Below are 11,334 nucleotides of genomic sequence, written 5' to 3'. Positions count from 1 at the left end.
GTCTCTGGTCATCCAGGCATCTTTGTAGAGACAATCCTTGCTTGATAAAAGTGGGAATGGCTCTTCTGGATCATTTTGTCCAACCATCTGGATTGTAATATGGAGAAACTGAGGCCCAGAGAAAGAAAAGGGATTGGCCTGAGGTCACATAACAGTAGAGGCCCAAACTAGAATCCTATTTCCAGGTTTGACTACTTCCAGAACATTATGTTTTTTGTTTTGTTTTGTTTTAGTGTGATTCAGTGTCCACTGGAAATTCAGGCAACCGCCAGCAGATGGGAGTAAATTTATTTAGATGAGGATGCTCCCAGTATCCTGGAATCAAATTCCACAGGCAATTGGTCCTTTATTTGTTAGGGGAAAACAAGCCTGAAGCTTGAAGTTTTATTCCTAGGTGCCCTTGTGACTACGAAGATTGCCAAAAAGTTGATAATGAAGAATTCACTTCCAGGCCTTACACCCCAGAGGGTCCTCCCCAACTTCTGCTCTCCCTAGAGGTAATGCTTTGTTGAAATTTCTAACCCACAAGACAAATAGCCCACAAAACAACAAGAAATACAAAAATATCACTATAATTTGCATCAATACTTGTTGAGCTTTTGTCTAGTTAATTTATTAGAATATCAATAAATCTCCAGATTGAATGGGCTTACACCTATGGGACCATGATATAGGAGAAAGAGCACTGACCTGGAAGTTAGCCCATCTGTGTTCTGGATCCAGGTCTGCCACACGGCAGTGAATGTTCCAGTTTGGCAGGAGTGTAGGTTATGTTTGGAGTAAGACAAGAGGTAAGAGAGGTAAGAGGCAAGAGATTAGGCAGAACCTGGCCTAGTGAGCACCCACACTCAGTGCACAATAAATAAATGAAGCAAGAGAGTTTTGGACTTAATTGTCCAAACAAAGGAATTTGATTTTTATTTTGGAGTCAACTGTATGCTTTTGCAAGGATTGTGCAAGGGAATGACTCAATCAGAATGGTGCCTTGGAAGAACACCTGGTTACTTTGTGAAGGAGAAACTGGAAGGAAGAGAAACTGAGGACGATGACAGTAGTTAGGAGAGTATTGTTTACTTTGCTTCTTAAAAAGCTGAAAATAATGAGTCTAATCTATAGATTCAATGAAATCCCTATCAAACTTCCAATGGCATTTTTCACAGAAATACAAAAAAAGAATCCTAAGATTCATACAGAATGATAAAATACCCTGAAGAGCTAAAGTAATACCAAGAAAGAAGAACAAAGCTGGAGACATCACAATTCCTGATTTTAAACTTTATTGCAAAGCTATAGTAATCAGTACAGAATGGTACTGGCATAAAAATAGACACATAAAACAATGGAATAGAATTGAGATCCCAGAAGAAAGCCCATGCCTATATGGTCAACTAATATTTGACAAAGGAGCCAAAAAGACTCAATGCGGAAATAAGAGTCTCTTCAATAAATGGTGTTGGAAAAATTGGATTAACCACATGCAGAAAAATTAAATCAGACCCCATCTTATTCTACTCACAAAAATTAACCTGAAATGGATTAAAGGCTTAAATGTAAGACCTTAAACTGTAAAACTACTAGAAGGAAACATAGGGGAAAAGCTCTTTGACATTGGTCTTGGCAACTGTTTTTTTGATGTGACATCAAAATTATAAGCAACAAAGGCAAAAATCAACAAGTGGGACTATATCAAACTAAAAAGCTTCTGCATAGCAAAATAAACATCCAACAAAATCCAAAGAAAGCCTATGGAATGGGAGAAAAAATTTCAAACCACACATCTGATAAGGGGTTAATATCCAAAATATATAAGGAACTCATATAATTCAATAGCAAATAAACAAACATTCTGACCAAAAATGTGTAGAGGAACTGAATATTTTCCCAAAGAAGACATACAAATGGCCAACAGGCACATGAAAAGATGCTCAACATCACTAATCATCATCAAAATGCAAATCAAAACCACAGTGAAATATCACCTCACACCTGTTAGAATGGCCATCTTCAAAAAGACAAGAGGCAACAAGTGTAGACGAGGATGTGGAGAAAAGGGAATCCTTCTCCACTGTTGGTGGGAGTGTACATTGGTGCAGCCACTATGGAAAATAGCATGGAGGTTCCTCAAAAAATTAAAAACAGAACTACAATATGATCCAGCAATCTCACTCTGGGTATATATATGAAGGAAATTAAATCATGATCTTAAAGAGATATCTGTACTTCAACGTTCATTGAAGCATTGTTCACAATAGCCAAGATATGGAAACAGCCTAAGTGTTCACTGATGGATGGATGAAGAAGATGTGGTACATATGCATAATGGTATATTATTCAACCATAAAAATGAAGGCAATCCTGTCATTTGCGATGAAATGGATGGAGCTTGAGGGTATTACCCTAAGTGAAATAAGTCAGACAGAGAAAGAGAAATATTGTATGTTCTCACTTATATGTGGACTCTAAAAAACCCAAACTCAAACAGAGTAGAATGGTGGTTGCCATAGGCTGAGGGTGGGGAGAAATAGGGAGATATTGGTTAAAAGGTACAAACTTCCAGCTATAAAATGAATAAGTTATGGGGATATAATGTACAGCATAGTGACTATAATTAATTATAATGTATTACAAACTTGGAGAGTAGATCTTGAAAGTTACCACCCTCCCCCCAAAAAAAAGTAATTTTGTGAGGGGGCTGGAGACGTTAACTAACTTCATTGTGGTAATCATTTCACAATATAAACATGTGTCAAATCCTCATGTTGTATGCCTTAAACTTACATATGTCAATAATATCTCGAAAAAACTGAAAAAAACCACCCCAAAATAGTGAGGTTAAAATCTAGAAGAAGAAAAGAACCCAGAGAGGGAAGTCTGGCACTAGAAGTCATTTTGCCCTGAAGGCATTTGATGAATCATAAGAGAGTTGTGAAACTGAGCTCTGGTTGTGGTGCCCTCTTGAGAAAAGGGGACAAAAGTTGAAGTCCAAGGCCCAAACAAGTGGGAAATTTGATAAGACTTCCTGTCACTTTAAATTGAGACTGAGTAGCTACCCTTTCAGGATAATGGTGAACCAGTAGCAACCAGCCTTTGCATGGACTTGTAGTCTAGATACCCATCACCTTGATGGTCCCAAGAATCTGAAGCCTTGAATTTGGATTAAAGTAGTGTTGGACAGGTAGTTTCCCCAGTCATTTGTCAGAAGCAAATGAAAATACTTTCTATAGGCAGGTACTGTCATCCTAGGCCTGAAATCATTCTTATAAATAATTTTTCAATAATATGTTAGCACATAGAAGAAACTAGGCATACAAAGAGAAATATGTAATGTGAGTTACAGCCAGCAGAAAAGAATAGATGGCAAAAACAAATTCACAGACATTTCTTACATCAGAATTATGAGACATAGACTATAATAACTAATTTATCATATTTCAAAAAATAAAAGATAAGCTTGAAAATATTTTCAGGTAACAGAAAATGTCATATGGACAATTTGAAAAAGGATCAAATAGAACTAGAGCTAAAAAATATAATAATGAAAACTGAGAATTTAATGGATGAATGGGTTTAACAGAAGGCAAAATACAACTGAAAAGAGAGTTATTGAATTGGAAGATAGGTCACAAGAGACTGTCCACAATTCTGCCTAGAGGAACAAATTATGTGGAAAAAAGAAAAAGGCAGATAAGAGACATAAGGAATAGAGTGAGACGATCTAACATACATTTACTTGATGTCCCAGAAACAGAGGAGAGAGAAATGGGGAAGAAGATGGCTGAAAATTTGAATCCACAGTTTTAAGAAGCCTGGTGAATCCTACATAGAATAAATAAAAATAATTCTACTCCTATAGACATCATAGTGAAAGTGCATAAAATCAGAGACAAACTAAACTATACTAATGGTTCAAGTTAAAGATGAGGTCCTAATTAAGGGCACAAGTAAGAGAGATTGAAACAAGAGGATGGGCGTTAGACTCTGGCTTGCAAAATGCATTTTACTAAAATTTTCCATGAAAAGCAATTTAATAAAAATGTTATCCATTTTATTCCCAATTAACAAAATATACTTGTTAAAAATTGGATTATTTAGAGCAACCTGACATGTAGGAGCTTCACAGTTGTCATGTTTGAAAGGCCATCTTCCTATAAGTATGTATTTCTTGTCTCATGGGCCATGAAAGAGGCAAGCATTCTCCATGGGTCTGAAATGCTGGTTGCAGCTGATTTCTAAGGCTGGAGAAATGTGCTTATATAAGGCTTTCTAAGAGTAAGCAGAATAAAAGTGAATCTTTGTAGAAAGGCTTCCTTTTGCTTACCCTCCCCCAAACTTTCACTCTGTTTCTAAGGAAAAGTATATAAAATAAATAATTCTGTGCTTCCCAGGGTGTCTTATTACATTCCTCAGGCTTGACCATGTGCACTCACTCACTGGTCTGCATAAGGCTGGACTGCAGTTGAATTTCTGTAGGGGTTTATATTTGGAACAAACAGAGCTAAAAATGCAATAGACTGTATTTTGAGACAGTGAAGTCATGACTTGTTACTAGAGCTGTTCATATAAAGCCTGTCAGGGATGGCCAAATAGGAGCATCAGAGTTTCTATGGTCTCCTGCACCTCTGAAATTCCCTGACAACAACCTAAGCTGAAAACATCTGTCTATAAGGTCTTCTAAGAGGAATTTCAAGTGTTTTTGCATAAACTCCTTAATGTATTTCTTCTATTTGAGGGACAGACTAACATTCTTATATACCCTCTTGACCTTCCTCCCTAGAAAACCATTTCTCCAAGAGAAAATTTTGTGAGAGCAAGAAAGCTTTCTCTATTGGCTCACCCCAAGCCAATCAGAAAGTTGTCCAACAGTGAAGACATAAACCAACATTCACTTGTGGCATGCAATATGTCAACACCAATTCTGATCAAATATTAAGAGAGAAGTTGCTAGAATTTTGATTCTGAGTTTGCAGGACTTCTCTTCACTTTTGCTGGGAATTCACAATTTGCGTAGGTCACAGCTTTCTCCCCAAAGTCTGCAGAAACTTGACTTTTGATATATAGCATGTCCAAGCAGTATTTTACTCCCTTTGCATGGAAGAGAAGGAATAGGGAGAATGATCCACTAACTCTAAGGGTTTTTCCCCCCGGAACTGGTTGTAGCATAGTGTGCTAAGAAGGATTTGACTACAACGCTGAAGATTTAGATGGGAATGCTGTCACCAGCTACCTAGGCATGTGTCATTGCCTCTGAAACTTAGTTCTCTCATCTGAAATATGGGGTGATAATAATGCCTACTTGCTCATGGAACAATATAGTCAGAGGGGAATCCCTGTCCATCCCAACTTCCTAACTCTGGGACTTCACCTCACTTAATCCCTCAGCCCCATCAGGTTTCTCAAAATCTCCTTCTCAAAAGACTGAGGTCATTACCACTAGTAGCCCACCAGGGGTCCTCAGTTCTCTTGGTCTAATTGTGGACTGACTATATTTATCTAATTGTTTCCCCGAATCCAGGGAAGCTAGGCTGACATTTACAAAAAAAAAAAAAAAAACCCTTCAGCTCTGCGAAACAGAGGGGTGATAAAGCACAGGGAGCAAAGGTCCTTCTGAGAGAGGAGGTTTTAGTGCACAAATGGATGAACCTCTACTTCTACGCTGGGGTCCTAGCTGCCACTAGCTACCCTGTACCTCAGCAGGGCTGCTGATGTCTGGCCTTGGGCATCTTTGCTCTTGTTCCCAGGGGGTGAGAAGTGGGGATCCTGTACAAATGGTAAATAGGAAGCTCCTGGAGTTGTGTGGCTATATGAGGTGCTCTTGGTAAAAAGGGCTCCTTTCTTAAATATGACTCCCAGAGCACACATTTCTCAAAACAGCCCCTTTCTCCATGATCTCTCGGCAGAGTCTGTAGTGCTCATCAAGTATTTCCAGTGTTGCCCACACTCCCCAGCCCCCTTTCAGTTAGCTGGGGCTGTGTGACTAGTTCTAGACAATGAAATGCAAACTTTAGTGGCACATACCATTTCCCAGATGAGGCATTTAAGAGCCAGTGTATAATCCATAAGCTCTCTCTTCCTTTGCCCTGGTGATGCTGAAAGCCAGATGTTGAAATGGTGACATTGAAGATGGAGGGAACCTAGACCCTGAGTCCTCAGGTGGAAGAGAGTGCTGGTAACTTGCACCTGATCTTGTGTGAGCTGGAAATAAAGTTTTGTTATGCTAAGCTGCTGAAATTTGGAGACGTTTATTATTTCAGCAAAGCCTATCCTATCCTGATGAATATACTCTTTTTCCCACACTCCTCCCAGTGCCTGTACTATTATTATAAAGGCCCATGGACAATTCTCTCTGCATGTTTTATAGGTAGCTTGAATCCAAAGTGTTCCAAGATTATCCTAATTCCCAGCAAATATGGTCATTTTGGGGTATTCTCAATCCCTGTGAATTAATATTCAGTTGTTACCTGATTGTGACCTAGAAGTCATCTATTCCATGTCCTTCTATCTCTCCACTCCCATGTTCATTCATTCATTCATCAGCTATTTATTGAGTACCTATTATGTGCCAAGTACTTTTCTAGGAACTGGGACATAATAGTAGGAAAAACAAAAACCTGTCAAAAATCCCTGCCACCATGGAAATTACATTCTAGGAGGGGGAGAGAACCCTTGGTGAGTGGGATGGTGGTGGTGGTTGAAGGACGAGGATGTTATTTTAAATAAGGTAGCGTGTGAACAAAAAAGACTGGAAAGAGGAGAGAATGCAAGCCATGCAGACATCTGGGGAAAGAGGATCCCAGGAGAGAGGATGGCAAATGGAAAGGCATGAAGGTAGAAGTATGCTTTGTGTATTCAAAGGGCAGCAAGGAGGCCAATGAGCCTGGAAGAGAATGAGTGAGGGGTACAGGAATAGGAGATGAGGTCCAAATGGAAACAGGGAGGCAAGATCATGTAGGGCCTTGTAAACCCTTGTAAGAAATTTGACTTTTACATGGAGTGAGCTAGAAAGCCAATGGTAGATTTTGGACATAAAAGTGACATGATCATACTAATGTTTTAGAGGGATCCCTCCAACCACTCTGTGGGGAATAGGCTGTGGGGGACAAGGGCAGAAGCAGGGAGGCCAGTTTTGAAACTACTGCAATAACGCAGGTGGCAGATGATGGGCGCAGACCAGGGTAGTAGCAGTGGAAGTGGTGAGAAGTGGTCAGATTCTGGATATCTTTTCAAGGTAGAATCAAAAGGATTCACTGAAGGGAGGGTGGGAGGGAGACGCAAAAGGGAGGGGATATGGGAACATATGTATATGTATAACTGATTAAATTTGTTATAAAGCAGGAAAAAAAACAGAACAAAAATGGAGCTCCAATAAAAAAAATTTAAAAATAAAGAAAAAAAGGATTCACTGACTAACTGGATATGAAAGAAAGAGAGTATCAAAAAAGACTCCAAGAGTTTGAGCCTGACCAGTTGGGATAATGGGCTTACCATTTATAGAGCTATGTAAGACTCTGGGAAGAAGTTAAGGTATGTGGGAAGCCAAGGATTTGGTTTTGAACATTAGAAGTTTGCTTTGACTATTAGGTGCCTAAGTAATGATGTTGAGTAGGAATTTAAATATATAATATCCCCCCTCTCTGCCCAATGCATTCTTACTCATCTTTCAAGACTAAGCCCAGCTGTTATGAAGCATTTTCCAACTGGCCAGGCAGAGATAGTGACTCTTTCCTTCATGCTCCAAGGGTGCCTTCAACAGTCCTCTAGAACAGCATTTCCCTCCTATATTGTCATCATTGCCTCTCATCTCTCTTCCATGATGGACTGGGAGCTCCTGTAGTCTCGGTACTGTTTCTGATTCATCACGTGGCTGCCTAGAATTCAGTCTAGAGTCTCCTTTATAGTGAGAACTCAAGAGATGTCTGTTGAAAGAAGCATCCCAGAAATAAACAGAGGAGAAAATTTCTCCAAAGTCGGAGCTCATGCAGGATGAGAACTTGGAAGTGGCTATCATATTTATTGGTTAGAATGCTCAAAGATGATACCTGAGAGAGAAGAAGCCTAAGTACCGCATGTTGAGGAACAGGCTTTGCTCTGTGGCCTTCTTTGACTTTCCTTTTTTTTTTCCTTTTTTTAAACATCTTTATTGGAGTATAATTGTTTTACAATGGTGTATTAGTTTCTGCTTTATAACAAAGTGAATCAGCTATACATGTACATATATCCCCATTGTTTGGCTTTCATTTTGATGAAAGGGACCTAGAAGTTTTGTTTCTCTAACTGTACCTCAAAGAGGGCATCCTCTTTCCAAGAAGGGATGGTATAATTCTGTCAGTGGGTGGGATTTAGAGGCAGACAGATTTTGGCTTAGACTTAGCTCTAATGGAGGGAGCATCAGAGTCAGACAGATTTAGGGGCTTGAATCCCAGTTCTGCCACTCACCATCTGTATGACTTTGGACAAGTCACACTATCTGATTCTCAGGTTTTTTATCTATAAAATTTGAGGATTAAGTGGGGATTAAGTGAGATCAAGATGGTAAAGCACCTAGGGTAATTATTGACACAGTAATTGTTACAGAAGAGTGGATAAAAGAGACACACTATTCAGGGCAATCAAAAGATGGGATGAGCTCCCTATCACTGGAGATGTTCAAGGACAGACTACATGACTGCTTCTTGAAAATATTATGGAGAGAATACTAATGGTTGGACCAGCTGAAAAAATTGAGGTCTTTTCCATTTTTGAGTTTTATAATTCTAAAAATCCCCCCAAATAGAAATGGAGACACAAAGGTATGTACTGAGACCACTCTGCTAATATAGAGTGCTTATGTCCAGATAGGGTCTTTTTAGAGCAATTGTCCTAAGCATGTGAATACATGCCATCCAAAGACTTGTGTGTGTGTGCAGCAGTGTTCAGGGGGGAACTGGTACTGTCAGATTTGAGAGTACATTGCCAGCTGTGATGCCTGCTGCTGCACACCTGGCATCTTGCCTCAGCACTGCATTTCTTTCCAATAATCAAATAAGCCCCTGAAGCGACTGCATGTTCATTTATTCCTTGACTCAGTCAACTGGGGCTTTCCATACTGATCTCTCATTTACTCCTTTGCAGTTTTATCATAATTGACTCCCATTGGGGAGAAGATTTCAGGAGTTGGTACAGGGAGAAAGAGTGTTTATAGGTTATCGTGACTTTTCTGTGTGGATCACCATATCTTTTCCAATTTGACCTTCAAGACTATTTCCATGATGCTTTTCCCCACACTGTCCTCCTCACACCATGGCTCCCACCTCTAGTTCCTGCCTTCTTGCCTGACTTGGACTCTTGCAATAGTCTTCTAATTGGTTTTCCCCTCTAGTGTTTGCTCCCTCTTTAATCCATTCTGTATTCAAACCATTTACTATCTGATTCCAACCGACCCTTCTAGCTCTCTCCTCTCCCTCCTTCCTGTCATGCATGCCCAGGTCCTGTCCAAAGGGGCTACTGGCCTTTCCCTGAGCAACTAACGCCCTCTTGGTGGATATTCAGTTTGCCACCTTCATCTGCCTAAATCCAACTTATCTTTTAAACCCAAGGCCATATACCTTTCCCCACAAAGCCACCTGTGAGGGCTCTGACTTTGTGCCCTGATCACATAGAGCCTTTTATTAGAGCTCTGTGTGTGCTTATTCCCCTTAAAAGTCTGTAATCTTCACTTCTCTCATCATTAGCTGTATTCTCTCTATAACTCTTTTAATTTTAAAACCAAACCCTTTTTGCCCACCATGATTTCTCCCCTGAATCCCTACCTCATTTAACAAATAAACAAATAAGCCCAATCAGGATTTGCGTGGGTTGTACTGAAAAATAATTTAATGTCTGACATCCTAAAAACACAAATTACATAAGTTGTTTTAGGTACTAATTGACAATGTGGAAGTCTGAGTGAAAAAAAAGGCATTCAGGCTACAAATGATAGATTCCACTGAAAGTTGCCTAAGTGTTCTTAATTAATCATCAAGGAGCCACATTTGAGCCCGTGGCACCCTTTTCTCTCTTTTAGAAATGACAAACCCAAGGGAAAGTTTGCTTAATGTATTTATTTGATTCATTTCTTAGTTTCTGAGCTTGACTATCTTAAGCCTTTGGTTTGTTCTTGGGGATTACGGGGTTTTTATGAATTGAGCCTTTCTCTAGTTTGCTCTTCAGGATGTGAGCATATTGCATTCATTTAATCCTCTGAATTTACACAGGATAGAAACCAGAGATGAATATAGCATTTATTTGGGTGGCATGAATTTACATAAAATGATGACAGAAACCCCCTGCAGTGCTTCTGACAGCTCTCATGTTCCTGATGTTGTTTATGGGAACATTGCCCATTACAGTGAATTGGTTCCTCTAGATTAGTTTCTCTCCTGTGGAGCCTATTGAGTTGAGATGGAGCAGGAAGGGCCAAGATGCCTTATGGATGAACAGTGACCAAGGCTATGCTTCCTAACATCAACACTACTAAAGTGGGAGAAAAGGCTTTTAGAACAGGTTGTGCACATATTCAAGTGCATAACGTTATTCCACAAGTTATTAGGTCTATGAAAGCTTTTCTGTGAAGCTGTAGATGCTACTCAGGAGTCAGCTTTGAAAATGAAGTCAAAGTGACACTTCTTGTGTTCCATTAAATGTAAACATGTTAAGAGAGCTTCTGAAGGAAATATCAGATTCTGCAATGTTGATTTCCCATGTCCCTGGATCACCTACATTAGAATCTTCAGGAGTATTTGTTTGAAATGAAGATTTCCTCTAACTGCCCCATCCTTTACTAGGAATGGATTCCAAGATTCTGCAATTTAACGATATCTTCACATAAAAGAATTTGTGTGTGCACTAAGTATTGAGAGCCAGTGATATTGACCATAGCTAATTTGTCAAATGAAAACTTCTGGAATGTGTCTTCCATCATGAATGAATGTAGAGCTGCCTACCATGGTTCTTTAAAGGATAGGGTCAATCACAAACCATGGGAATCCTCTTAGACCATTTTCTCATCAGAAAAAATTAAAAAATGGTATGTCACATACTATACCCAATTCCAATATTTCCATCTCTACCAAAACACACATACTCACACAGAATCTGCTCTAATGCATGAAGGAACATGTTAGTCTCCAACCTCAGGCCAATAAAGGGATTCAACTGTGAGAGTATCATAGTACTGCACAATACTAAAGCAATTTTTGTGAAATATAACATACCTTCAGAAAAGTACATAAAATGTAACTATCTCATTCAAGAAATAATTATAAGGTGGGTATTCATGTAAGCACTACCTAAGTCAAAGAGAACATGACCAGCCCCCAA

Source organism: Mesoplodon mirus (genome assembly GCF_964341445.2).
Source record: "Mesoplodon mirus genome assembly, chromosome: X".
Lineage (NCBI taxonomy): Eukaryota > Metazoa > Chordata > Mammalia > Artiodactyla > Ziphiidae > Mesoplodon > Mesoplodon mirus.
This window is presented reverse-complemented; position numbering follows the sequence as displayed.